At 37.2% G+C, this 5,547-nt stretch overlaps 2 non-coding genes across 2 annotated transcripts; one reads left to right on the plus strand and one right to left on the minus strand.

The window, feature by feature from the left end:
• Positions 1–3,119: 3,119 nt before the first annotated feature.
• Positions 3,120–3,190, minus strand: Trnag-gcc (transfer RNA glycine (anticodon GCC)). The gene has a single exon. It is a non-coding gene; the product is annotated as a tRNA-Gly (tRNA).
• A 243-nt stretch (positions 3,191–3,433) lies between these two features.
• Positions 3,434–3,504, plus strand: Trnag-gcc (transfer RNA glycine (anticodon GCC)). Its single transcript has one exon. It is a non-coding gene; the product is annotated as a tRNA-Gly (tRNA).
• Positions 3,505–5,547: the final 2,043 nt, after the last annotated feature.

Here is a 5,547-nt window from a genome sequence, read left to right on the forward strand (position 1 = left end):
GATAGGGCTGTCGAAATCGGCTTTATAGTCAACGAATAGGTTGTTGTTGTTTTAGCAGCCCTATTGATTTTACACAATGGGCTGAGGTGACAGACGTTGGCCGAGTAAGACTCGGGTCGTTTCGGATCATAGACCCCTCTGTCGTGGAAACGACGAATAGGTGGAATGTGTCGATGTGTTTTTTCCAAAATCTGGCGCAGAGTGAAAATCTGGTCAATGGTGGATTTGCCAAGTCTGAAGCCGCATTGGTATGGTCCAATAATGACTATGGCCATTGGCTTTTATCGTTCACACAGTACTCTGGATAGCACTTTATATGCGATAGGAAGGAGACTTATTCCTCTATAGTTGGCACATATCGTCTTGTATCCCTTTTTGTACACGGGACACATGATGCTGAGGTTCCAATCATTGGACATTGCTCTAGCCAAATTGTACAAATGAGATGGTGCATGCTCCTGACCAGCATCTGACCACCGGTCTTGAAAAGTTTGGCTGCTTTATTGTTCTTCAGTCGATTAATTGCTACTCTGACCTCATCTTGGCTAGGTGGTATACACTCTATACCGTCCTCTCTTATTGGTTCTGGGATATCTTCTTTACCGCTATTATTTGATACCAGAAGCAAAATGTTCCTCGCAGATCCGAAACACGCTTTTTGAATCTGTCACCAGGTTTCCATCTTCTTCTATACAGGAGGATGTGTCTGCACCAAAGGCATCGGTTTGGCGTTTCACTCGTTGTTAAAATTCCCGGACTTCATTCTGACTCCTGTACATTTCGATTTGCTCCCGCTCACATTTTTCTTGTTCTTTCTTTTTATCTGAAAACACGTTTCTCCTCTCTCCTTTTCTCCCGATAATTCTCCATAACATAACGTGTTGCAACTGTCTGCAGGTTGCTGCGTTTTTCACATCAGTAGCATTACAACACTCCTAATCGTACCATGGGTTTCTTGATGGTGGGTTTTGGAACCCAAGCCTTCCTTTTGTTACAGTTTGTAGGTGGTGGGCAATTTTTTGCCATTGTGTTTCTATATTATTACCGGGACAAGGAGTGCTTTCGTCAAGCTAGTGGATAACTTTAGCGGAGTAGGATTCTGCTATCTGTTGTGTTTGCAGCTTTTCGATGTTTAGTTTCCGTGTTGTATTTGATCGCTCATTTGCTGCTACATTTAGACAAGCTGCTACAAGGTAGTCTTCCGAATCGATATTCGCTCCTCGTATTGATCATCGTCTACAACACTGGATGAATGCCTTCCGTCTATCTCAACATGATTTATCGTTGCTTGATCAGGAGAAATTCAGGTGAATCTGGTGCTGCTAACTATCATGTTATAGCTGCCGCGAAGTCAATCAATCTCTTACCGTTGCCGGATGTTTCTTCATGAAGGCTGAATTTTCCGACGGTGGCACCAAAAATATTTGCCGTTCTGATTGTTGAATTAAAATCTCCTAGTAGAACTTTAATGTCATGGCCAGGGCAGCGATCATATGATGTTTCTATGTCCTGGTAAAATATGCCTTTGGCCTGTTCATCTTTGTCTTCCGTCGGAGCATGATCCCAAATAAGACTGATGTAGATTAATTTCGCTTTTATGCGGATTATAGCAATTCGCTCATCTACTAAAGTGAATCTGGAGACGATGTCTTCGCCATGTTAAAGCCAATCAGAGCCGTTGCTTGGTATCTATCATCCCCTACGCCACCCGTTTGCTTCTGACCAAAAATGTACTATAGCCTCCAATACCACTGTCCCCATCGGTTTTTTTATTTGAAATATCCGCCTCATGGTGAAGGGCATAAAAAATTCGTCCCAGCCGAACTAAACAAAGTTTTTTTCCGAACATTTTTCCTTATGTTCCCATTATTACTGAAAACTAATAACCCCATAATCGTTTAGGTTATTTAACTTTGAAATTATTCAACCATCCTAAAATTGGATTTCCTCTAAGCCACTCTCAATTCATTACAAGGTCTTTCAAATATTTTTTGTTCCTCTTCTTCTTCAAGATTTATTTACATTGATTGCTTGCAACACCTCTATGTGCCTCTTTTTTTCGATGGCAAAGTTAAGTCGGCGTGTAAGTGATCTTTTTTTGAGTTTGAGTTTTGGAAGATGTTAATGTTAACAAGCTGTAATTTGAAATTATCTTTTGGGATTTTCTTCGGCACACACACAGCACTCAAGTTAAATATAATTCAATGTCTCGTTTGGAGCGTCAAATACTACCCAATGATACATGAAACAGATAAACTATGGAGTGGAGCAGCTTGGTGGGGCATTTCGGATTGGGTTTTGAGTTGATATGTCAGTTAGTTGGTACGGCGGATGGTTGGTTGGTGGTTGCTTCATTTCGGCATAGTCTGGAGCTGTAATTTTTTTGGGCGTTTAATAAATAAACGCCTACAGTTTTGATATTTACTGAGTTTTTTTTTGCCGCTGATATCTGTCCGATTTTTTTTTAATTTTTTGACATTTTAGATGGATTTCTTGTGATTATAACAAATTTGCTATTTGTCGGCTGGCTGGTTGACTGGTTGGTTGTCGGTTTGGTCGGAATGTTGTTTGTATTTTTTGGCTTATTAGTGTCTCTTTTCACTGTTCCACCAGCAGTCTGACAATTTTTTTGATAGACAACTTGTTTGCCGGTTACAAGATCCGCACATTGAATTTTTGATTTTTTTTTTGTTTTTGGTTTTTAATGCCGGTGATTTATGAATTGTTAATTGGCTACAGGCTTAATTTTTGGGGCGGCTTACAAAAATTGGCTTTGTTTAAAAGGCTTTCAAAGTTAACACACACAACAAATATTGTCTAAGAAGTTGAAATAAGGGTCACATCTTATTACAAAAGCTTCTTATGAGAAAAAATATATATGTCAATTATGGACAAGCCCAAAACATGGCGAATTTCTAAACAACTTGCCATAATAACTTGTTAAGAAAACAGCAGGTTAAATCTTAATTGTATAAAATTTCAGTTAAAAAATACAATTTTTTAAGGAAATAATTTCCTGGAATATTCCACACACCCTCCCTTTGTAACAATTTAACTAAAAAATAATAAAGTATAAAAAATAATAGAAATTGTAAAAAAATAAATTACAAAAAGTCAATTGCATCGGCCGGGAATCGAACCCGGGCCGCCCGCGTGGCAGGCGAGCATTCTACCACTGAACCACCGATGCTTGTTGTATTACCCACTCCACTGTTAGTTGTGCCAACTAGTGATGCTTGCTTTCTCGTTGCTTTGACTATTTTAAGCATTTCAATTTTGTTTTTGAAGATTATCACCGAACTTCGTGACGACTAACTAGTCTTTAGCTGCTTCTGTTGGATGTGAAGATAAACCAAACAAAGAGTTGTTTTGTGAAAGTTGTATTTTTAGTTCTTCGTTTTATGACGAAGAGTTTTAACCCACTCTCCATACAGCATCGGTGGTTCAGTGGTAGAATGCTCGCCTGCCACGCGGGCGGCCCGGGTTCGATTCCCGGCCGATGCAATACAATTTTTTGGTGATTTTTTAATGAAATTTTTAAAGAAATAAATTTGTTCCTCTCTTAATTAAAAAACGATGACCTTTATAGTAATTTCAGTGATGGGTACTGCCTGGATTTTGGCAAGAAGTCGTATATTTATATTTATATATATATATATATATATATTGTTTTTCTTTAGTTTGGATTATTTTTATTTAATTTTTACAATTGGACTTTTTATTTATTTGTAATTAGCGATTTTTTAATTATTTTTTGGAAACCTTTTTGGAATCTATGTTCTATATTTTTATAACCTACACTACTATGTTGTCAGTGTATAATAGCTTTTTGCAGCCCCAAAAGTTTGTAACGAAATATTGGTCCTAGACCCACTTTTAAGTATTTCGATCGTCACATCTAGACTAGCTGAGTCGATCAAGACATGTGTGACCGGCCGTCCGTCTGCCCATTATAATTTGTAAACACGATACAGGCCACAGTTATGGATCAATCACGAAATTCTCCATGTAGGATGGGTTCTGGCCAAAGGAAACCATATTGTTTTTGGTAACCATTCATAAATATTTAGGGGATGAAATGGATCAAAAACTTTATATTTGTCTATTTTTCTTGGAGCCCTAGAGGACCTCAACACAACGACATTTTACATGGAGAAAGAGGGTCTGGCCATGGATTAAGTATGACAGTGTGGATAAAGATCGTTCAATATTTTAGACTTTTGTGTGAAAAATTGCAATATTTTTATTCTGGGGCCTATATATTTACTCCCGATGGACATAGACCCGAGAAGTTGATTGTATACCCAAGAGGGGTGGTTGACCTTTAAATTAATACCAATTATATTGTTGTATGTACTCGGATGTGGGAGTTATAGTTAAATATTTACAGGGTCTACGTATTCTGATATGGTTTAGTATTACTATTACCCCACTAGAGGGCAGAAATGTCGCCCTGATCGCTTTGAAGTTTGGTCAAGGACGACGCTTATAATTTTCGGTGATGTTGTGATGATATTTGGAGGGTGGCATGAACCGATAACTTTATTTTTGTCAGATATTATCTTATATTATTACATGCAGAACATCACATATTTTATATGGTGAAAGGGAAATACTTAGAAATACTTATCTTAGACTGTGAAGATAATGATCGGTCAATATTCCGAGGATCAAATCAACACAAAAACTGATATGACCAATATTTTATTTTATGGCGTAAATATTCGCCTTGGGAAAACAAGATTTGGAAAATATGCCAGGGTTAGAAAATGAAGTTGTTGACCTATAATCGGTCAAGAGAGTGAAAATATCCGCAGAAACTTAGACTTCAATCATATGGCCGGCCCCGTCCGAATGTACTACTTCGCTCACTGGTTTATTTTATAAATCTACTGCTCTAATAATGACCCATTTTACGCCCATCAGGTTTTCTAGAAAAATTCAAACACATCTAATAAATGAAATTATATTGCACTTATTTTTTTATTTTTTGAATCTTTAAAATAGCCTGATTCGCGTTGGGCGCCAAAAAACATAGACTTTGATTCCAAATTTGACTTACTACGAAAAAATGTCATTTCGCTAAATGGTGTGGGAATTATTTATAGACTAGCTAAATTATCACGGAGTGTTTTTAAAAACTAGCTGAAAGATCAGGAAGTCCTTTATTGAGATTCGCGTTGGGCGCCAAAATATCATAATCAGTCTAAACTAAATTTAACTTAAAACGAATATTAATGCCATTGACATAAAGGATATGGGATTTTAAAGACTTTTAAGCTAGGACAGTTTTTTTTTTAAATAAGATCGATGAGTCTTTTAAAAAGGAGCTTGATTCACGTTGAGCGCCAACTCTGACTGATTAAGATTGCAAATTTGACTGACTACGAATCATATTGTCATTGTGGCTGAATGATCTGGCAGTTCTTCATAGAATAATTGAGTTATAAGGGAGTTTTTTTATTAACAAGCTGAAAGGACAGGAAGCTGAAGAATAAGGGATTCGCGTCAAAAATATCATATTCGAAATTTAACTGACAACGAATA

Source organism: Musca vetustissima, unplaced genomic scaffold (genome assembly GCF_032173495.1).
Source record: "Musca vetustissima isolate MV318-11 ecotype Yass unplaced genomic scaffold, APGP_CSIRO_Mvet_v1 utg39697, whole genome shotgun sequence".
NCBI lineage: Eukaryota > Metazoa > Arthropoda > Insecta > Diptera > Muscidae > Musca > Musca vetustissima.